The sequence below is a fragment of the Theobroma cacao genome, chromosome 6 (genome assembly GCF_000208745.1).
Source record: "Theobroma cacao cultivar B97-61/B2 chromosome 6, Criollo_cocoa_genome_V2, whole genome shotgun sequence".
NCBI classification, from domain to species: Eukaryota; Viridiplantae; Streptophyta; class Magnoliopsida; order Malvales; family Malvaceae; genus Theobroma; species Theobroma cacao.
Window position 1 is genome coordinate 16,398,871 of NC_030855.1, and position 25,608 is coordinate 16,424,478.

The window sequence follows — 25,608 nt, forward strand, 5'->3', positions numbered from 1 at the left end:
TGCATTTTGTCACACAATGTACCATTTATGACATAATATATATATATATATATATATATATATATCAATATTATACAGAAACACATAGATTCATCACACTATCCATTTCATAACGTAAAAACATTTCATAAGGGCTTGTTCCCATGCGAGTTTTTGAAGAAAAACCAATAAAATGTTTTAGGGGATTCAATCAAATATAAAAGTGTATATCCCAAAACATTTTAATACAAGTTCACTCACACTATCCTATTTGCCAGTCACTCATTATTTCCCTAGCATAGCACCACAGTACGCTAACTTTACCTTTGCACTTCTTAGCAACCATACAAATGCAATACCTTTAGTGTATGTCATTCCTACTTCTCTTTTTCCTTCCATCATGAATCCTTATTCAACTAACTTATATCTTGACACATTTTTACCAAAGTTGCCTTTATCCTTTACTTGCGTAATTCTTTAGATTATAGATACTGACAACTTATTTATAACTCTAACATATATATTAACCTTGTCTAAGGATATTTATCAAGTTTAATCATCATTTCCATAACAATTAACTAACATGTGGCAGCAATTACAAATTTACTTCCATCCAACACTTTTTAAGTTTACATGTAACACTATTCTCATTTACATGTTGCCACCAAGCATAGCATCGATATCCATTCATACGCACCAACATCCATAACCTTTTAAGCTTTTCCTAACAACACATATATCCACACAATTCATTTTTTTTCTAACTTCCAATTAATATAATTACCTTCCAATCATACCCATGACACTACAATAACACTACATATTGCACACAATCATTCTCACCATTTTAAACCAATTATAGGCTTCAAATTATAGCATGAAGCTTACCATTTGGTTTTAGCTTGGATTTCATCCAACAAAATTCATAATTCCCTCACACCCATGGCCACCATAGCTGCCACAAAATGTTTCACTCATTATTTTTCCAAGGATTTAACCAACCATGAACTTAAAACACAAAAATCCTTACCTTAGCTTGCTTGAATTACAAAATCAAGCTTTTTTTCTTCCTTTCTCTCTTTTTCTTTCTTCTTCTCTTAGGGTTTAGATGTGCTGTAAATTAGGGTTAAAAGCTCCAGGTTTAGTGCCTAAGAAGTTTAGAGAAGAAAAAAGTAAGAAAAGAAAGGAAATGAGAAGAAACAAGGAACATTACATGAAAAAATTTGATTTTCATGAACTTGACATGAAAATGGCATTGGGAGCTTCAAGAAGAAGAAGAAAATATCTTGCTGGAGGAGATAAGGACGGTTTTGGCTAATAAAGATGAGAGTCAAAGCTTCCTTTGGAAGCTTTGACCAAACTCTGTGCAAAATTATCGTTTTACCCTCCAATTTCTTCTCTTTTTAATTTAGTCATCCCAGCACTCATTTAACTCCAATTTTCTTCTGTTATCTTCTTCTATACATGTACAAACGAAGTAAAAAGTTTGTACTCCAACGCGATGTCCCGATAATATTTAAAATATTTATTTACTAGCTCTATCTTTATTTAATAAAGACACGCGAGCCCCATTAACGTCATTTTTCTCTAAAATTTTTCTCGTTCCTCTTCTACCCCACTTAGATTGACCATATACTTCTCCTTCATGGACAATTTTGACACTGAATAAAATATTAATATTTTAATATTATTTTATTCTAAAAATTTCCTCTTATCTCCTCTTGTCTCCTTGGTACCCAAAATATCTTATTATGCCTTAAATCATTTCCGAATCATTTTTTATCTCGTAAATTTTTCTCTAATAAAAATATTATTATTTTATTATTATTTTTTTGTATGCGAAATATTTTATCCTAAACTATTCTTTTCATCTTCCATCATTTTTAAACATTATAATTAACCTCAATTGGCATCCGATAAGCTTTATTAGTCACCATATCAAAGTACAAGGTATTACATTTTCTATCTATTAGGGATATATGATGAAAGGATGGAATTACACTCAAATACTGAACACTGAAAGGTTAGTCAAATCATATTGACTCTCCTAACATTTAGGTGGTCATAATGTATTGCTAGATGCCACTTATGATCTATAAATATAAATATAAATTTTTAATTGACTTAATTTATATTTATTGCCAACATGTTGAGAACTTAATGGCTCACATAAATAAGGTGAATTGTCGAAATTAATTTGAGTTCAATTGGATGTGATCTAATTGATTTTATAGAGGCTTGATCCAATTAAGTATTGGGCTAAATCAAATATGATTTGATGGAGTATTGAATAAAGGCCCAATTAACCCAACACATTTTATAATCCTTGGTGGATATAAAGTAGGTCAATTCACTCTATAAAGAATCCTTTAGCGATCTCTTGAATATACAAAAGAGTTTTGTTTTTATTTTCTCATGTGTTGAGATAGGATCACAACCAAAAAGAGAGAAACACAAAGGGAGCTCAAAGTTGAGAGTTTGATAGCACAAACTTTGGCTTAGGGATTCACACACTCTTAGTGAAGAGATTTCGACAAATCACGGTGTGGATCACCATTAGACGCAGAACAACTGTGCTGTTATGATTTGATAAGTCCTAGTTGGTGTACAAAAGTTAAAATGAAAAGCCAAAGAGGACTCCACCAAAGAAAGTAAACTTTCAAGTATGTCAAAATTTCTCTTGTTATTTTTTTAGATTAGTTTCAATTAAAGTGATCCATGGCTTAGGGGATTAAAATTTTAATAATATTCTGCCATGTATGAGTCATCTTAGCATGATTTAAATCCCCAGTATATGCTTCCAGGCCTAGTCCACCTTTTTTGCCAAACTCCGTCACTTGCCAAGTCGCCCCACTGCCATTTGTAGCCAAAACTAAGAAAAGTTGTTTTTCTTGATGACTTTAAGCTTTAACGGCTCTCCCCCCATCTTGTTGAGAGCCATTTGAATCTAATGCATTTTTCTTGCAATCACCACCATGATGAATAAGGGAATACTTCCCCCATTATTGATAACCACCTGTACATATATGGCATTAAATGTATCTTTCTTTTTCATCATGGCATCCATCTAAATGAATCGCCCATAAAGATTCCTTACCATATACAAGAATTTCTTATGCCATAAATGAAATGGAACATTCTCAAGCCTAATCCATGTCTGGACCTCTTCTTTAATATCGAAATTTTTGAGTTGATTGATGTTATCAAACGAAACTTCAAAAATTACTTTATATAAGCCTAGAAAAAGATCCGTTTCCTACTAGCTACAAAATCCAACACTACAAATTGTTCACCTCTTGGCTTCATCGCAACATGGACCCTTTTTCTAATTAGTGCACTATGAACAACTATCATGTGTGTACCTTTTATTAGTTTTCCCAACATAAATTTTCTCATCCATTCTAGGTATTCTTTTGATAGAGCAATGTTCACCATTTTTGTCCCTTTCTTGATAAGGTTGCCCTCTACTTCCACTTTAAGATTTTGTAATTTCAACACTTATCTATTGTTCACTTGTTCCCCCTTTTTAGTCTTTGCAAGTTTTCAACTACGACTTTTCAAAAAGTTTTAGTTACCCTTGTTACAACTAGTTTTCCTCTATCATCCTATCTATGCTCATTTTTTACCACCTTACCTATTTTGCTCTATTTTTCCCTTACCATAATCAACCTACCCCATAGTTGCCTATTGTTTCCCCATTGTATTGTCGGTCCTAAATAAATGTGCTAGAAAAGGGTGAATAGTAATTTTTGGCTCTTACAAAACTTGATTTCGAATTGGGGACAAATTGAAGATCAATGATGATAAATTTGATGCAAGATGAAGGAATGATTTTAGAAATAATGAAAATGAAAAGTAAAATAGAGGAGACAATACTTAACTATTTATAGTGGTTCGGTCAAAAACCTACATCCATTACCTTGATTGTTCAACCAAGGATTTTCCAAACCAAATCACTAAAGCAGTGGAATTCTCAAGCTCCCACCAAGCTTTTACAATGGATTTTCACAAGCTCAGCCATAACCTTTAACAATGGTTTTTCCCGAAATCAACCAAAACCCAAAACTAACTTTTCCTAGGCTGAGTTAGAACCTATACACTTAATCAAGCTAACCCAAGCTTGAATAAACCCCTTAGAGTGACTCTCTCACTCTAAGTATTCAAGGAAAAAAGAAATAAGGATGTACCTATGATCACTAACCTAATCTGATTGGTACAAAGTGAAGTGTTTATCTCAATTACAAAGATTGGAGTGAAGTGCAAAAGGTATGTAGAGAGTTTCTTACCGTTTTTGAGCTCTTTTTTATCTTGAAAGCCTTGGACCTTGTTCTTAGCCATTAGGGAGGGGTTTTATACTTGAAACCAACTCTGATGGATGTTTGATAGTTTTTGACCATTGGGAAATAGTTTGGAGTAGTTCTAACCGTTAATCAGTCTTTTAGTGCTCAAATTCAAATCTTCAGACAGAATGCTCTTAGTCGACTAACAATACTTCTTAGTCGATTAAGTCGTCTCTGTTTTTGAACTGGCGATCTTCATTCTTGAGTTTTAGTTGACTAACTCCCTTCTTTATCTAACTAAGGGGCTTCTATTTTGTGGCTCAACTTTAGCTTCTCATTCTTGTAAGATTTGATATTTGCCTTTTAGTGATTAATTTGCTATTGGCATACATTTTTCATCCTACACACTCAAGTAGCATAGTTAGACATAAATAAGTGGGAATGTTTTATTATCATCAAAAACTAATGGAGCCAACAATCTCCCTATTTTTTATGATGACAAAACATTCCTTGATTACCAGCACAGTTTCTATTAGATCCTTTTTGTTCTGCACAAAATAAGGATTTTCTCCCCTTGAGTATGTGCTCCCCCTTAGAGCATGCATGATTTTATTATTCATTTTAGCAAGTTTTTATCTATTTCTTAAAGAAAATAACAGGTATAGATTCAACCATTTGACAGAATATTTTAATACAGCCTTACAAAATTATCAATCACCGTCATCAACATATTTTCAACAAATCATGTCCATTCTAAACATAAATGCCACTGACCATTCAGTAGAAATATCATATATCATAACCACATAAGCAGCATCCATTTTTATTTTAGAAACAGTTTCCATTCAATTCAACAGAACAACCATAAACATAAGTTATCAATAAGTTATTAGCATCTAGTTTTCAACCATCAGTACACAAAATAACATAAATAGCTCAATATATCGTCAAAGTCAGATTTAAATTCCTAAATTGCCCCTAAATCATTTCTACTTTCTCTCTAAAATTCTTCTACTTTTTATCTCCCCTAAGCTTTCTATCATATTACTCCCCCTTTTTGTCATCAACAAAAAAAAATTAAGGATGGTCAATTGGTTTGAGAAGAATCAGAAGGGGTAAACTCATCAGTGCCAAAATGGACATTATGGGGTTCAAAAGATGGCACAAGTGAGGATCCTCTCGGTGAGAAGTTAGGGGAGGATCTATTTGCAATTTGGAGTGGATCTTAAGTAGAAGACTGGATTGAGGGTTTGGCTTTCTCAGCTATTCTTGAAGACTTTCTTCTCTTGACGAATTTTTTCTTTGTTGCCATGGTCTTCCTGCCTTTACCAGTAAGCCTGGATTTATCTTTGGTGGAAGCAGCTGCTTGCCCTTGTTCTGTACCAGTATGTGTACTTTCTTTGGCAATGTAAGCTGACTCAGGAGAAGTCCTTACAGATGCTGATTTTTTAGCTTTGTCTTTTGCTGCTTTTCTTTCTGCTTGTTCTTCTCTTACCATTTGATGAAAGACATCCATTATTGAAACTTCTTCAAAGTTAGGAGAAGATGGTTTTTCTGGTTATGGTTCATCATATGGTGAAAAGTTGTCATCAAAGGATCCAAGTACTTCAATGACTCCATTGGATTCTTCTTCATTTTGAGGCTCAGGAGTGGGAGTTTTCCTTGCTGGAACAAATTCTTATTCATCATCTTTAGCTTGGAGGACAGGACTTTCAGCAGCTTGTCTTGTTGATGATAAACTTGGTGTTATAGAAGTGTCTTCAATAATAGGACCAGAAGCTATTTTTCTTCTTTTTTTCACCATAGTTTTTAGCTCTACCAACTTATCTTCAATTTTTTGTGTCCTCACAGACTGGTCAGTGAGTTTCCCATCAATTCTTTTTAGCAAATTTAGAATCATTTCATTCAAAATCTAGGAGGAAGCTATTTGAGTCTGAGTAGGGATGGAATGCTCATCCCTTGGTTAAATCTTGGGGGTCTTGACAAATTTTTCTTATTCTAGTTTGTACCCCATCTTTGGCAAGCTTCCTAGATAGATTGCCTGGTCCTTGCTTTTCACTTGGTCCATTTCATATCTTGAACTCCATATCTTCTTTTTCTTAATTAGAGAGGTAATTATGTTTCCATATGGCAGATTTACCTTATCCACTTGACATGTTCCTCTCATCCTTTCTATCATGAATCTGCCTAAGTTAAGGGGAGTAGCATTAAAGGCATGCTCCCTTAGCCACATATCTTGAAGACTTACATAGAGGCAATGAAATAATGCAAGATTCTAATCTGAGGGCTTTTAATGAAACTGGCATAACATTTGGATGAATATCTTTCCTTTTTCCCTGTTATTATTTCCCACAATTGTGAAGGGTCATAATTTTCAAGAATGTTATATTCTCCCTCTTTACACTCAACTTTGAGCAGACTTCCCAAATCTGTGGTTCTGACCACAAACTCCTTTCCATTCAAGAACACATTCAAACCATCATTAACAAAATCCTCAAGTTCCTTAAGTTCATTTTCATTTAATGCAATGCTAACATAGAATTCCTTCACTGAGTTGGCACTATAGGTTTAGTTCTTAAAAGTACTCAATTTCTTCAATTTTATCTCTTCAAAATAATACAATAAACCCTCTTTAATTTCTAGCACCTCATTAAAGTTATCCAAGTCAATGTATTTCCCACATAAAATCGGTGCATTCTCTATCTTCCTAAACCTATCCTCAAGAGTTTTATTTCTAAATTTGGAGGATGGAGAAGTACCTTTTTTGATGGATTTTTCTTTTTCCTTCTTTTTCTCTGATTTCTATTCTTTCTCTCTTTGTTTCTTCCCAGTTTTCTCTATCACTGAGGCTGACTCATCCTTCTTCCTCTTTTTTTAAATCTTAGCTGGTGGACTTTCTTCCATGGGCTATTTTCCTTTCTTCTTTTCCAAAATCCTACGAGCTAATTTGGTTTTGGTCATCGATTCTGAGTGGTTTCAAACTTAGGGTTTGAGAGTTTGAGAGAAATGGTGTTTCGGTTTCCAAATGAGTGACTTTTAATGTGAGAGAATGAGGGGAGAGGGTAAGAAGTTAAAAGTGGTTTTTCTTTTTTTTTAAAACTATTAGACTTCCCCTTTTAAATGTCGCGAATTATCCCCTTTTTCAAATTTCAAAATTTTACGTCTCTTTTTATTTTTCACTAAGGCAATTTTTTCTTTTCTTCTTCACCCGATATGCTTGCTTTTTTCCTTTTATTATATTTTATCTTTGTTTCTTAACTAACTAAGTTTTATCTTTATCTGACTGAGTCATATTATTTAAAGGAGACAAAATGCTCTTAGTTGGTTAAATAATTCTCTTAATCAGCTAAGTACCTACTGTCTTATAAATGAAAAGCCTAGAAATTTTCATAAAACTAATGGAGCCAACATGTATCGCCTTTTTTCTTTCCTCCTCCTCTCGGTATCTCATAGAAGCATATCTGGTCTCCTTTTCCCCCAGTGTTCTGGGGATGAAAACATCCATTACTCCCCCATATTCTTCGAAAGCGTCTTTCACAACTCTCTATGGAGTTACACTAACTTCATATTAGCTCTTCAATCATCCAATTCCCTTTCTAAACTTGAGTATCTGGCTCCTAATCTTGCTTCTTAACCCGACTAGCCCCAGTTCCTACAATCGACACCTCTTAGTCTTCTGAACATTATCTCTCCCTTTAATTGTGTGACATCCTAAAAATGTCAAGCTATTAAGGATGTTACTTAAACGATCAACAAGGTTACAATGGGTATCAGTTCATCATCCATAAACTAGGAAAGGGTTGTTATGAGCTTTATAGTTCACCACATGTTCATTGCAAAAGAGTTTTGGTTTGAAATTTTGTTATACGTTTTTCACATTATTATCTATATCTAGCAATTTTTTAAATATTAGATATATAATAAAAATAAACAAAATTTGCTAGTAGTTTTTTTTTTAGGCATAAAAAATTATGTTTATCAAGATTTAGAGAGAGATTGGAATCATAAAATTGATTAATATTTTTATGCAACTAAATCACATTTGTTTTATTATTGATTTCTGATCCTTTTTCTTAAAAAAAAATTGTTTCAATTTCATAGTAAATAACGAAGGTGAAGATTTTTATAATATTAAAAGAAACAAAATATTTATCAAAACAAGCACCTTAACATAGTTATCTTTAAAACACTCTAATTGTGATTGGCAAGACCAAGCTTTGTCCATTCTCTTGTAGCAAAAATTTGGGGTAAGGAAATTTAATTGGTTATTTTATATTTCAATAAAAAGAGAAATTACCAGGAAGATGTTCCTAGAATAAGCCCATGCATTAACATATTGCCATATTAGCATATTTGTGCACATCAAATTATTTGATTAACCAAGAGAGAAATTAAAAATATATTTTTGTTGATTAACCACACTTTAATCAAATCGAATAAGAGTTAGTCGGAAGATCTTCTCAAAATTTTGATCCCAATATTTTTGGTCTTTTTAGACATTAAAAAATTATTAAAAGTGGAAATTTACAAAAATAATGACGTAAAGTACTATATTATATATATATATATAATATAATTTATATATATATATATCATTGAAGCAATTAGCCAAATAAAAATAAAAAATTTTTGAAAGATAACCCAAACAAAAAATTTATTTCTCTAAAATTCTTGAATATAAGACAACATACCATCATACTGACATAGAAAAAGAATGCTAAATTCAATAAAGTGGAAGAAATTCAGCAATGAGTGAATATAAGACAGCAACATCATCATATTGACATAGAAAAAAAATACTAAATTAAATAGAAACAAATTGAGCAATGAGTTGCCTACTTTATTCGTTTGCTAGATTAAATTAAACTCAATTATTCACATTTACGAATCTCAAATCTAATTGAACAGTTAACATCATTAATGAGGTTTAATTTACTTAATATCTTATTCTACTTTGATTCATTTAATGAGTTTATTGGTGATCATAATCAAGTTTACTAAAGTGGTGAAATCATTACTTTGGCAACCAAATCAAACCCATTATCTATTTATAAATTTTTATTTCAATTATTTTTTATAGCAGCAAGGAGAGAATCTCTTCACTACTAAATATAATAGAAATTTTCACTATTTTTACCACTAAATGACACATATGTATCTAAATTAATCTAACCTAAGATTTTTTCACATTAGTCTCTATCTTTATAAGTATAATTTATTATATTAAAATTTTAAAATTTTTCTACCCAACCTAAAGATTTTTAAAATGAATAATCTAAAGATAAGGTTTTTTTTTACATCATTGTCCCTCCTAAGTATATTCTATTAAATTTTAAAATATTTTCCACCCAACCTAAAAGATGATGGTTTTCTTTAAATGACCAACTTGGCTTGATTGCCATTTGCAAGCATAAACGTAGTGGAGCACAATGTCCACAACATACAGTTTTTTTTTTAAAGAGTACGCAATTATTTTATTGTTGAATGTCAAAACTAAATTTAGTTTTGGACTTTATGATTACAAATAAAGAAAATAAAAGTAAAAAAAATAATTACACATAAAACCCCTAGGTGCTTAATTCCAGGATGTAGGGATGTCCGGGCACACTACCAATACACATTTAAGCTATACAAAATTGATTGTACTCAATCTGCGTTGCTTCAATGTTGTCCGAATCTATGGCTCACTGCAATCAATAAAACCACTCCTGCTCCATGACCGCATTTTCTCCGATACGTGTTATCTGGATCTTTGTCCTTCTCCTTTCCATTATCCTTTAAATAGTTGTTCAAATCTCATTAAATGTTGGACATTTAGTAATATCTCATAAGATTTCTATCTCACATTACCTAGATACAAAAGATGTTAGTGCTTTAATAAGTAAATACATTATGAGCTTGTTGAAAGCTAAAAAAGAAAATGGTCTGTATGCACACAAGATCGGCCTAAGCCTTGAGAAAATGCAAATTCCCCCTAACACGTGGGCTAGACCAACCTGATATTTTGTACCTTGGTTATATGTTTTTTTTTTTCATTTTCAGCTTTTTCACCTTACCTTGACCTATTCTTTTTACCGTGGTGGAAAAGTCTTTGAAAAATACGATTTGAATTGATCTTTGATTTTGCCAACCAAAATATATTCTACTGTTATAACTTAAACTATTACAGAATCAATGTTTTACCATTTATTTCCTAACTCCCTATCCTCAAATATCTCAACAGAATATTTTTAACCTTTATTTTCTAATATTTCCTAATTTTCCAAACAATTGTTCCTTCCCTATATATATCAGGCTCCATATTCATTCTTATCACGACTTAAACTTAGGGGTCCATGCCCGGTGCACAAGCCCAGCAAGCGGGGCTTGCGAGATCTGAGCAGGCTTCAAAGTTCAAATCATGTACCATATAGCCAAGAGATTTTCACATAAAATTATTTCATAACGTAATTTAAATTCAAATACATAGAATCATCCTTAGTACATTGCTCACGTCAATACACTTAATGCAATATTCATAAGGTCGTACATTGGCTAATATATAGGTTCATACTTAACAACCCTTACATAAGTTCAAATGACACAACGTGCCTACAAAAGCATCTAATACCAAATGCAGAGTGGAAGCTCACAACAAAAGCAGGGGAGCGACAAAGTAGGTGGAGACTTATTGGATGACAAAATTGGTTTGTCATTGGACGGCCTTCTCGACGTAGCCCTATCACCCACTTATCTACACATGGTACACAAATGGATGAGTCATCTAATACTCAGTGAGTGGTGTAGATGAACAAAATCATATATACATATACGATCACATATAATTATTTCACATACTAGTGCATCCAAATATTCTAAGTTTCTAACAAACAAATCCAAATATAAGGTATATCATAATCCCTAAACTCTCCAAATATCATTATGCATATCATAGGCCAATCCTCAAAGCCATGCAAATCATCTTTCACATCACACTCTATTTGCCTGACTATCATATCAAATCAGATCAAATGTATTTAAGCCTATCTTTAGCGATCACATATCATACACAAACTGAATCATGGTCATCGAGTGGTCTTCCTTTGGACATAGTCAAATAACACTCAGTGGCCAACCAGCGAAGAAACAAATCACACTCAAGGCAAAGCCACTACCGAAAAAAAAATCATGCACATACCGGAGCAATAAGCGGAGAACAAATCACGCACAACACAGAGTAACTGATGGAGAAACAAAGTCATCAATCGAAGTACTCTCCTGACAGTTGGAATTGCCAGGAGTATTCTTAAATAGGCAACATCAAAGGATTGTAGGTGGGACCAATAGCACTATCCCTACTTACCATCATCCTTGCAAGTACAGAACAAAGTCATAGGGGGAAGGGATTTCACTCAACCTCAAATCAAATCAACATCCAAAATTCATTCCTCAAACGAAATACAAATCCATAAGTAAGGCCATCATGCCTTTGACATTCCATATGTCCATATCAATCATAATTCATATCAAACAAGCTTTAATCACCTATAAGCTCGATGTGGTTCTAAATGCCTTTAAAATCTCTAAGGCATCAAAGGCTCATAATCCATCCAAGGTCAATTGTCTAAGGTGATCTACTTCAAGACACTCATCGTATCTCTTAGACCTTCTAGTTTAAGCCTACACAATCAACATAGGCCACCAAGAGGCTTGTCCAAAGCACACACATCACAACACATAATCATACACACACACACACACACACACACACATATACACATTTACATACTAAAATCTAGTACCAGTGCAGCGCATCTTTCATGCGTCATGCATTATATGCATTTTAAATTTACCCACTCACAGTGACAAATTAGAGGTGCTCCCATCGCCAAGCTTAACTTCAGCCTCTAATCACTTTTTAGCTCACCAATGAGTTGATTAACTCTATTTCCCCTTTAGAACACATCAAAACATCAAAATATTAATTAAATCCTACCTTTCAAAAAATGCCAACTTTACCATAGTTAACTAAATCCTTAGCAATCCAACATTTAAGCTCAAATTCTTCAATAATGATCTAAACCCATAACTTCAAAGCAGGATTGCATGAATCTAAACTCCAAACTCAAGCAAAATTAATGGGGATTCACCAAAGCTAGAAAAATTGAATTTCAAGGTTATTAACTGATTATATTGAAAATCAATCAATGAAAGCATGTAATCTTACCTCAATAACATTTTCCCAAGCTCAGATTAGCTCCAAATTACTTCAAAAATCTAATTAGGGCTTAAGGTTTTAACTGGGTAGAGAGAGAGGGAGCGTTAGGGTTTTTACTTAAATAAGCGGATAACTTGAGACCCTTTTTTTTATTTTTTCTTTTCCCTTGTGATGTGTAAGTACATTAATCCATGTATAGATTTCAAGCAGAATGCTCATGGCCCTAAAATGTATTAACATGTGGGGGAATGTATCAATACTTTTTCCCCTAGATACCTTCTAGGTCCTTTATACTTCAAATCTATAGATACATTTGGACAATGTATGGATAGATGTTCATCCCATTAGGAAGGTATCGATACAATTTCATCCATATGCCTTATATTGTTCATCTTGCTGATAATGTATCAATACATTTGGGGATGTATTGATACATATTCCCCTGTATGCAGTTTTTCTAAATTCTAAACTTTTAAAAATCTAAACATAACTCCCCAAAATCATTCCCTGTTGATATCACAATACAACCAATTCATGTAACTCTAATCCGTGCACATATATCCTCAAATATAACACCAAATTCAAATCAAAACCTCAAAATATAAGATTTATCACATATTTCCATAAAAATGTTGCCCAAGTGTTAATATAAATACTGCCATGCACTTGGCATACTTAATGTATCATCAAAGTCCTCAAGATTTAATATATTTCATAAATCATTCTTAGTTAGCTTAGTTTACACCAAAAATTGAGGGTGTTACATTCTCCCCTCCTTATAGGAAATTCATTCATGAATTTAAATACACCACACATTACAAATATTTTAAGCCTCAAATAAATGGGGATACTTCTCTCGCATTTCTACTTCAAGTTTCCATGTGGCTTCCTCAACTGAATGGCTTCACCACAACACTTTTACCATAGCAATGTCTTTTGAGCGAAGCTGTTTTACTTGCCGATCCAATAGGGCTACAAAGTGTTCCTCATAACTAAGTTCGTATTGTAACTGGAATTTATCATATCTTATCACATACGAAGGGTTGGAAACATACTTCCTAAGCATGAATATATGAGAAATCGGATGAACATCAAACAAATTCGGTGGTAACGCTAAGTGATAAGCAACTGTGCCTATGCCTCTTAATACCTTAAAAGGTCTTATGTACTTGGGACTCAATTTCCCTTTATTTCCAATCTTTTAACTCTTGTGGTTGGCGAGATTTTTAAAAACACATAGTCATCAACTTCAAATTTCTAGGGCTTTTGCCTATTATCAGCATAGGATTTCTTACGACTTTGAGCTCTTAGCATCCTTTCTTGAATCACATGGATGAATCACTCAGCTTCGTTCCTCAACCTCAAGCTAACCAAGATGTGAACCATCTCCGGTCCCAAGAGTGTTTGTTCCTCAACCTCAAGCTAACCAATAGGCGATCTTCATCTTCACCCTTATAATGCCACATACAAAGCCATACCAATTGTGGTTTGATAACTATTGTTATAAGCAAACTCAGCCAAAGGCAAATAATGGTTCCACGAGACTCCAAAGACGAGCACAATTGCTCTTAACATATCCTCGCGCATTTGAATGGTGTCATCCTTTTGTGGGTGAAAAGCCGTACTAAAATCCAATCTTGTGCCTAAGGCCTCTTGTAGTTTCTTCCAAAATTGGCTCGTGAATTGCTACCCTCTATTGAACACGATCATTATCGGAACATTATGTTGCCTAAAACCTCATTAATAAAAATTTAGATGTACCGAGCTGCTCTGTACTTAGTCTAGATCTATAAAAAATAAGCTGATTAGTGAGCTGATCAATTATCACCTTAATGGCATCATAGCTAGTTCTAGCTCATTGTAAACCCATCACAAATTATATTCTAACATGTTCCCACTTCCACTTAGGTATCAGTAATGGTTGCAACAATCCTAAAGGTCTCTAATGTTTGGCCTTCACTTGCTTGTTAGTCAAACACTTAAAGACATATTTAGCCACATCTCTCTTTAATCTTAGCCACCAATAGATAAACTTCAAATCATGATACATCCTCATGGCTCTTGGGTGTATCACATAGGCTGCCACATGAGTGTCTTCCAAAATCTCATTTCTTAGATCATCCATATTCAGCACATAAACTCGTGATAGACAATATATCATTAAACCATCAATGTCGCGCACAAAGTCTTGAGCTTTATGTTCACTCATGTATCCAAATGCTTTCACCATATATTCATTTTGATCTTGGGCAGCTTTAATTCTGTCTAATATCATTGGTCGAACTCTAAAATGTGCCAAAAAGGTGTTCAAATGATTAATCTATAAATGTACTCCCATATTTCCTAGATCATATAAACTCTGCACCAAAGATCGTCTCTCTATAGTCACATGGGCTAAACTCCCCATTGACTTCTGGCCTAAAGCATTTGCTACTACATTCACCTTACCAGGATGGTAGAATATGATGTAGTCATAATCTTTCAATAACTTCAACCGCTTACGCTGTCTCAAATTCAAATCTCTTTGCAGTATATACTTCAAGCTCTTATGATTGGTATATATCTCACAAGTTTCATCATAAAGATAATGGCGCTATAATTTCAAAGAAAACACAATTGAAACCATCTCTAAGTCATGCGTAGGATAGTTTTATTCATGTCTCCTTTACTCTCAAGAGGCATATGCTATTATTTTTGCGTGTTGCATCAACACGCAACCTAATCCAATCCGTGATGCATCACAGTACATGGTATAGCCTTTGGATCCACACAGTAGGCTTAACACAAGTGCAAAAGTGAATAGGCTTTAAGCCTTTGGAAACAAGCCCCACATGCATCAAACCAGTTGAACTTCACTCTGTTTTGAGTTTGTCTTGTCGAACGGGATGCAATCTTAAAAAATTTTTGCATGAACTGTCTATAATATCCAGTTATACCTAGAAAACTTTTAACTTCTATTGCAAATATCTGCCTTGGCCAATTTTTCATAGCTTCTACTTGACTAGGATCGACTTGCACCCCTTGTTCAGACTCAACGTGTCACGACCCAATTTCCCGGGCCATGACCAGCGCATGAGTTCAATGAGCATAGCTCACTAAGCCCAAGCAAGCCTATCCATTTACCTTTGCTTAACAAATTTATCATATCATGCATACACACACACCTTTTCCTGGGTGTGAACATAGCCAAAACATAATGGCATTATCGATAATAATATACATGCACTATACCAGTCATGTATTTAGCAATTTACATTGCATACACATATTCACATTGTTAGATTGTATTCACAATACAAAAGAACCCATGACTTCCAACTGAGACATTTACAATAAAATGGATTACTATCGAATACCAGACACATACCTAGGAGATGCACTACGGGGACTCTTCGATCTAGGGTCCAACAATCACCTGATCTGAAAACATGAATTTTTATAAAACGTGAGTACAATACTCAATGAGTGAACAAGAAGGGAACAAGCATACCATAAGGACTGTTTATCGAAATCATGATGCATTCATTTTCTCAAAACCATGCAATTGTTTTAGCTCCTTTAAACCCCTCATGTAAACCCCACATGAGTAAATCGCTTTACAAAAATCCATGCTCAACTATGGTACCAAAGAAATGGGAAAAATGGCAAAAACCCACAAGTTAGCAAAATGGACAAAAAGTTTCTCACTGTAGCAAGAACCAGTTCTGGTGAAGGCCCTCAAACCTGAGAGTTTCTCGCTGTAGCGAGAATGAATTTCACTGCAGCGAAACAGAGCAACAAGAGAAAAGTTTCCCTTCACTCAACAAAAGGGCCATCCTACTAAACCAATAAAATCAACATAAAACTCATGAAAATTCCTAAAGTGCAATGTATCAAATTTCACATATATGTCAACCATATATCACATTCATGAGCTTCCATTTCATAAGTCTAGATATACATAATTTGATAGACAAACATCAATATCATCATAATCACGCCCGGCTCATGTACATCCCCCCACATCTTGCACATAGCCGGCACCATTGTGTGCATCCCCCCACATCGTGCACAATCAGTGCCATCATGTACATCCCCCCACATCGTGCACACGGGCATTATCATCATCCATCTCTCACGCCACCATCATCACCGGCATGTGCATCCCCCCAATCGTGCACACACACGGTTACAGTCATTATACATAATATCATTCATCATGCACAACACACACACACACACACACACATATATATATATATATATATATATATATCATCATATTGTAATAATGCATGAATCCATAGCAATCACATATCACAACATCAAACCATTTAACAAAGCTTGTTCCCAAGGTACATTTTCTAAGACAAGTTGGATAGAATCTTTCATATTCCCCAAAACAAGTTTGAAATGTAAGTCCACTCACCGATATCGAAAATCTGGATTCCGAGTGCACTCGGACTAATAGTCCTCAAGCGCAATTCCTTTGCCTTTTCCGGACGTCTCACTACCTTGACAAATAACAAAGTCAAGGAATTTACTATATTGTCCCTAAATTGATATAAATTAATTTAAACTACTAATGCTTGATATGTAAATGCAAAAATATGTCCGATTACCGCTTAATCACGGTATCGATTAAATTCGACCGATCACCCGATTAATCGGCGATTGTGTCCAAATCACCTCCAAATTAATTCATTTCTCCTCTAATACCTTAATTTACCACATACATTTAAATAAAGCCAAATTCAGCATTAGAACCCTCACAGTTCCTTATAGAAAAATTTGGTCATTTGGTGCACTAGCATCGAATTTTTTTCTACATAACCGTTTCACCTTAATTCATCATTTTCCATGCCATTTTCCTTGAAATAAAAACAATCCCCCATTGATATTCAGCCCTCATGGTTCGACCAACAAGGAACCCTAGAGAAATTGAATATTTCTTTTGTGTTTTTGTTCATAACCATGCTTAACTATCCCTAAACACTAACATAGTCTAAAATCAAATTATTCCAACAACAATTCCTCTTCCATACCCATTTTTCAGAATTGAATTCATCATGATAACTCAATATTCAACCATGGAAATCAAGAACAAAAGCATGGGTAAGCTAGGTATCAAGGAGAATTAAAGAAATTCTAACTTACCTAGCTTGTTTCCTTGATTTCTTCACTTTTTCTTTGAATTTCCACCTAGGTTTTCTTGTTTTTCCCTTTGTTCTTCCTTTCTTCTTGTTGCTGGTTGCCTAGGCCAAATATGGTGAGAGAATTGGGGATTTAATAGGCTGATTTCTATAGAAAATAATAAAATAATCAAGCATGCCACGTGTCACATGCTTATTGGCCCCATTTTTTAACTTTTTGACTTTTTCTTCTTAATTTTTCACTACAAATATTCTGGTATTTATCCAACCTACCACAATTAAAATCCCTTGGTCTTGAAAAGTGCTGGGAAGAAAAATTTACCGATTTGCCCCTGAGATAAAAAAATTACGATTTTACCCCTATACTCTGAAATGTATCAGAATCACATTATTTCTACTTTTCAACCTCAAATAACACTAATATTGATCAATATTAACCAAATGGGGCAAAAATCGTTTTATAAAAATTTCCGTTTAGTTCTTTACTGGTAAAATTACCATTTTACCCTTGTGCTCTAAAAATATCGGGAATCACAATTTTTCACTGCTAAACATCATTTTATACTCCAATAATCATAATTATATTTCATATAATTATTCTTGGTCAAATGTGATCAAATCTTGGCTAAAAATCTCCATCTTATCATCAAATGGTAAAATGACCGTTTTGTCCTTAATCGGTCAATTTTCTTGATGGACTCCAAACTGGACCTTGAACTCCAAATCACTATTCTAAGCCATTCTGTGGGTTTCAAAATTTTCAAATTCCTCTTAGAATTTCTATTTGAACTAGTTCAAGGTTCGATTTAACTTAGTTGTACCACTCGGTACAATACTGTCTTTTAATCGAGCTTGACAAGGTCTCACACAACGTGTCTCAAGAAACTGAATTTTATTCAGCCAAAATTCACATTTCTAAAATTTAGAGTATAACCTATGCTCTCTCAAGTTTTGCAACATAATTCTCAAGTGTTGCGCATGTTCTTCCGAGCTCTTAGAATACACCAATATGTCGTCCATGAATTTGACCATAAATTAATCCAACTATGCCTGGAACACTCTATTCATCAAATCCATAAAAGTTGTAAGGGCATTAATAAGTCCAAACGACATCACTAAAAATTCACAATGCCCTTAATTGGTGATATCTTGAGTGTAAATCAAACTTTGAAAAGTACACTACACCCTGCAACTACTCAAACAAGTCATCAATCATCGGGAATGGATATTTGTTCTTGATTGTCACTTTATTAAGCTACCGATAGTCAATAAATAACTGAAGACTACCATCATCTTTCCTCATGAATAGCACCAGAGCTCCCCAAGGAGACACATTAGGGCAAATAAAATCCTTACTCAGTAAATCTTCCCATTACACCTTAAGCTCTCTTAATTTAATCAGTGCCATTCGATGTGGAGGTATATGAATTGGCTTTGTATCTGGAATCAAATCAATATAAAATTCAATTTTCCTCTCGGGAGGTAATCTAGGCAATTCATTTGAAAATATGTCTGAATATCCATCTACTATTGATACGTAACCCACACTCTTAGCATTCATCGAAGCATCGTTTGTCATTGTTAGATACACTTGGCTTTCTTGCCCTGGTATTTGTCTAACGACCATAGCTAACTTGACTCCCGCAAACATTGAACTATCATTTCCATAAATCATAAATAAGGGTTCCCATGGGAACTTAAACTTCACAAGCTTACGTAGAAATCTACCTTAGCGAAGCAAGACACTAACCAATCCATTCCCAATATCACATCAAAGTCTAAAGTTAGTAGTAACACCAAGTCTGCTAACATGTCCTTGCTCTTAATGTGGACCACATAGGACTTATACACATACTCTGTTACAAATATCTCTTTTGAGGGAGTAGTCACAATTAAAGGCTTATCCATACTACTACAAAACTTATCCAACTTCGGCAAAAAAGGTGAAGACACAAAGGAATGTGTCGATCCAAGATCAAATAAAACCAAAGCTTCGGTACCATGAATAGAAAGTGTACATGCAACCACTACATTACAAGTTTGAGCATCTTGCGGTGTCAAAGCAAACACCCGCGCTTGACATCTTCCATCATTACTTGATTGTGCTGGTCTACCTTGTGATGATAAGGTGATAACTCTATGATATAGAGTTATTTGAGTTTAATTTTGAGCTCACTAGGCCTTATATGACGTAGGTCGTGACCCCCTCTAAAGTGGGTTGCCAATTAGGCTACCCACTACCTAGTAGCCCATTTACCCATTTGCCCATTTACCCATTACTCACTAACCATAACCCATTTTTTTTATATGGGCTGCCAATAATAGGCAGCCCATTACCCAACAAAAACCCTTTTCTTTATTTATTTTCTTTTCATATATTTTTATTTATTATTTATTTTATTTCTCTATATTAATCTTTATTTATTTATTTTTTTGTAGCAAAAAAAATTTCCTACAAGTGACAATGAAGATCATAAGGACGAGGAGGAGAATTAGAGCTTCTCCAAGATTCATCCAACCTTCAGGGGAGTATTCTTTACCTTTCTTTTATTTTTCTAACATTGAGGACAATGTTAGGTTTAAGTTGAGAGGGGTGAATTTATTTTTCTGGTGGTAAATATTCTGTGGAAGTTTTAGATTTAATTTTATTTGTATGTTCATCTAGATTTATAAATCATTTAAGATTAGTTGGTAAAGGAATTTATTTCTTGTTTGAATTTTAGGAATCTAGAGTAAAGTTATGCCTATTTTTTCCATAATTTCTTTATCCAATTATGATAACTAGTTGTCTTGAATTTTTAGCTTTTGGTGAATAAGGTTTTTGTTTGGATTCATGCTAAATTTTTTTGTTAAGTATTATTGTTAGGATGTGATTTTCACAATTTTGAGCACTATATTTTTTACTTTGAATTAATCGAATATCTAGAGAAGGTTTATATTGATATAAATTTTATATTATGTCATGAATTCTAGAATTTGCTTGATTTTTTCTTGAAGTGAAATCTTAGGTAATACTTAGTTAGGAAGATGATTTAGGCAATCTTTCGACTGTTTGAGCCTAAAAAGCCAACCTTATTAAATTTTTATCCCTAGTATACCCCTTTTGAGCCTAACTTCCCTTTTCTTTGTTTAACTATATAATAATTGAGCTTAGCGTTAAAATTAATCTTCCAATTTTTCAACCCTCACTCCTAAGCATGTATATTATTTTAGGAAATATAAATTGAGCTAAATGTTGAAATAGGTGGAAAGGTGATGTTGATGTGAGAAAAAAAAAGTTCAAAATATGACGAATAACCCCACTACCTATAATATAAAGAAAATAAGTTTAGGAGTGTGAAATTGTGAAAAAAAAATATGTTGAAAAAAAAAAGGTGTTTTAAATGAAAGAAAAGTTCAAATGTGGAAGAAAAGGCATACTGGGAGAAGGAAAATAGAGCTCTATATATATAGGTCTTATAATAATTATGTGCTTAGGGTGATTTGAGCCACATTAATATCCTTTATCATACTTAGACCCTAGCCATACATTACAAGCCTATTAAAGTCATATTGATCCCTAGCTTTGTATTGGTCTACATTTGTCATGACCCAAATTTTCGGCCATGACAGGTGCATGGGCCCAATGGACGTAGTCCACTAAGCCCAAGCAAGCCTACTATTATCCTGCTCATTACTCCATCAAATATTACTAAGTCACATTTTATAACTTTGGATCAAAATGGTGATAGACATTGCCAACTCGTACTAGCGTTACTCGTTTAAAATATACATACATTGTCTACAGTATGTACTCTAATAATTAACATCAGATTTGTCTATACATGTCAAAAAGAGACTCGATGTCTAGCGAAAAAACTCGATGAACATATAGCTACTAAATTCCGAGACACCTACCAATAGTCGAGTCTGCAAAGGCACCTCGACCTAGTTACCAACTGCCTCGTAATCTGAAAACATGAAGTTGAAAACGGTGAGTATAAACCCAGTGAGTGAACAAGGAAGGGAACAAGCAATTGATAAGGAAGAATTTGGAAATCGTGATGTACTTGTTTTGAAAACAATGCAATTTGGTATAATTTCTTTCCCAAACCCCCTTGTTTTGGTCACTGATCAGTGGACTCTTAGTATTGCAAAGACTCATGCTCAATCATGAAGATAAGGGAGTGGAGGAAATTATATCAAAACCCGAGCAAGGTAGCAACATGACAACACGTTTCTCACTGTAGAAAAAGGCATTCTCAGTTTGTATATGGTTCGATTTTTCAGCATATCTTTCACTACATGGGTCCAATTGACATGCTTTTTAGGTCGTTAGAAAGCTAAGAGGCAGGACTACGACTTTAATGTTTACCAATTTGCCTAGTTCTAATCAAAAAGTGGTCAAAATTGCTATTAAAGTGATAGTACCATACCACCACCCAAAATTTCTGGCAACAGCGAGAATCCATTTCGCTGCAGCCAAATTCCTTGTTGCAATGAACACCAATTTGACAATATTTAGCAACTTTCAATGTTCAACATGCAAGATTCACATATGCAAAACCATATACCATACTCATGAACTTTGATTTCATAAACATAGATGCATATATAGAAATGCATAGATAAACACCAATATCAGTATAATCACACCTAACTCATGTACATCCCCCCTACATCGTGCATATAGTCGGCACCATCATGTGCATCCCCCCACATCGTGCATAATCAGTGCCATCGTGTACATCCCCCCACATTGTGCACATGAGCACTATCATTATCCATCTCCCACACCACTATCATCATCGGCATGTGCATCCCCCCACATCGTGGACACACACGGTTATAGTCATCATACACAATGTCAATTATCATGCACAATATACATATATATATATATCATCATAATGAAATAGTGCATGAATCCATAACAACCACATTTCACAACTTAAAACCATTTAGCAAAAGTTTGTTCCCAAGGCACTTGTTTAAAGAAAAAGTTGAATAAAATCATTCAAGTTCTTTGTACAAAACAGTCACGATCCCAAAATGATTTTGAGATGCAGTTCACTCACCAGTAGTAGTTGAGCCTTTAGCCAACTCTAACCTCCCTGATAATCCAATTAGGATAATGGGGCTTTGTTGGAACCTACCATCAAATTAACATCACCATAATGTCAATTCATACTTATAAACCCTAAAAGCTACCCCTTAGCTAGCTTTCAATTGCCATTTTAAATGGCTATCTATTCCCACTATTCTAGTCACAATAGAGTCAATACATAATCTCAACAATAAACCCACAATTCAATCACTAAACATTATCAACACTTAAAACCCAATGCTAATTTACTACTCTCCTTGATAGTTTAGTAACTTTGAATTTCTTTCCAACAATTCCCAAGCTACTATAGGGCTTTTTTCTTTTTTTCTTTCTCTAAACACCTAGCTAGTGAGAGAAAGTATGGAAACAAGAGTTTTCAAGGGTTTTAAAGAGAGAGTGGAAGAGCATAAGGATTTATGAAAGGGTGCACCAAAAACATGAAAATTGGAGTTAGAGAGAGAAAGTTAGGAAGTTTTCATACCATGCTTCCATGGAGGAGAAACCAACGTGAGATGGGAGGAGAAGAAGAATATGAGCTGCTGGAAGAATAAGATATTTATAGCCAAACTTATCCAATTCCCTTTGAAATTATGAAAATACCCTTTAGCAAGTTAACTTGTTCTTCTCCAATCCTTTGTGCAATCTTTTTATTCTTTTGACACTGGAACAAGGTCCACAATGGTCTAAACTACTCGAGTTTACGAAAACTAAAAATTTTTACTCGGGGTGCAAAATGACCATTTTGACCCTGTTGTTTCCTTCCATTTTAATTTAGTCCTCCCAACACTCATTTAACTCCAATTTCCTTCTATTACCTTATTCTACACATGTACAAACAAAGTATGAAGTTTGTACTCCAACGCGATGTCCCCATAATATTTAAAATATTTATTTGTCCGCGCTATCTTTACTTAATAAAGACACGCGGCCCCATTAACGTCGTTTTTCTCAAAAATTCTTTCATTCTTCTTTTCCCCCACTTAGATTGACCATATACTCTTTCTTCATGGAAATTTTTGACACTGATTAAAATATTAATATTTTAATATTATTTTATTAATAAAATATTATTTTATTCCAAAAATTTCCACTTGCCTCCTCTTGTCTCCTTGGTATCCAAAATATCTTATTATGCCTATTTAGACCTTAAAATACCATAAAACCTTCTTCTGGGAGCTTTTTAGAAGAAATGACGAAACTACCCCTAGCTTGTGTTATTACATCTATGCTTAATTATGAGCCTATAGGGGTTGAGGTCTCACAACATTAGTGGAGAGAGAGATGAAAAGTAAACCTATAGTAATCTAGTACTAATTGGAAATTTTTGTTGGAATAAACTCATCCAGATGTCATGATATTCTTGGTAAAAGATTACACACACACACACAAAAATCCATTCGAGAATATGTTTGCATTAGATTTGAAACATGAATTTAAATGATGCCTATATTTTTCCTTAGGTTAACGATTGATAGACATACTTTTAAGGAAATTATAGGGAATCATTGAGTTGTTGCACTTTATCTCTAGTGGTGGTAGTAGTAATAGTAGTAGTGACTATATTTATTTTAGTTTTCTTTAACTGAATCTGATTTTCATAAGTTAGTTTCTTTTCTATGTTTTGCTCAAGGACTAGCAAAATATTAAGTTGGGGGTGTGATAACTCTATGATATTGTCACGACCCGGAACTCCCCATCGGGCCCTTGACAACCTTCACAAGGCCTCGACAAACATTCTTCACCCCAAATGTGGATCGAAACCTCGCAAGGCTCTCATATCAGCTTTCGCACTTCTTCGGTGAGCAATAGTTATCAAATATCAAAATCCGAAGGATTACAAATTATTTCCAAATCAGAACATAACATATTGTTTTCTGGCTCACAGGGGCATTTTCGTCATTTTTTCAAAAATCTTGAAACTTGCTAAAAATGTAGTAGATAAGCAAAAAATATATATTTAATGATTTAAAAACAAATTAAGTATCTAAAACGTTCATTTGAAGTGAAAATTTGACCATTTGAATATAATAAAATAAACTATTTTCTTGTAAAATAATTTTCATAAAATTATCGGTACATAATTCTTATAGCGTAAAAGTTAATTATATTCATATATACTATAAAGCAAATAACCAAAGCATAAAATTTCTTTTACACTGACACGTGGGCCCACATCTAACAAAAATGCATCGAAAGCTGGAAACCTACAGCTTTTACCGATTCGAGTCCAAATGAAGGTCCTTGTCAAAGTCAGCTAACTATGGAATTCCCCGAGCCTGAAATGTGAGGAAATGAGGGTGGTGAGATTATAAAATCTCAGTGAGTAAGCAGATACCATCTAAACTATCTAAAGTCGAGTAAATGGAGACAATTGAAATAAGTCATCATATTGTAATTTCATTACCTTTCAACTCATTTCAACCAAATAAAATCAATCCATATAAATTGAGTAATCAACTTGGCTTATGAATTTCTTAAAACTTTGGCTCGTGCCAAAACTCATTCTCGGTGATACCTTGCGCAGGGCATCCAACCAAGTCCGCCAAGGCTGTTAAAATTTTTGTATACACTTAAAATATATTTTTAGTTTGAGAAAAATACAGCCTTTCCTTGGCATTGGCTGAGTTCCCCTTCACATGGTGGTTTGGCGTGAAGTGAACCTTAAGCTTTACCCTAGGAGATACCCTACGCGCCTCTCCGTTCGAAGTAAGAATATAATGGAGTTTACCGTGCCCCTCTAATAGGCTGGTCCACGAAACCCCCTCTACAGTGAATAATTAATATATACTCCACCAATCAATAAAATTCATTCTAGCATGACATGGCAATTTATCGCAACCTAGCCTCTCAAGGCTGAATACTCAGTACAAATAATTCTAACACCAAAATCAGTTTAGCCATTCATGCTCATTTATTGTCATAAGCCATTCAATT

At 34.0% G+C, this 25,608-nt stretch overlaps 1 long non-coding RNA gene across 2 annotated transcripts; it reads right to left on the minus strand.

The window, feature by feature from the left end:
- Positions 21,325-23,181, minus strand: LOC108662555. Of its 2 annotated transcripts, none has more exons than XR_001928437.1 (3): positions 23,156-23,181; positions 22,646-22,719; positions 21,325-21,538 (listed from the first exon to the last, which is right to left on the minus strand). It is a non-coding gene; the product is annotated as an uncharacterized LOC108662555 (long non-coding RNA). The 2 variants fall into 2 exon arrangements; XR_001928438.1 differs by lacking the exon at positions 21,325-21,538 and adding an exon at positions 22,281-22,366.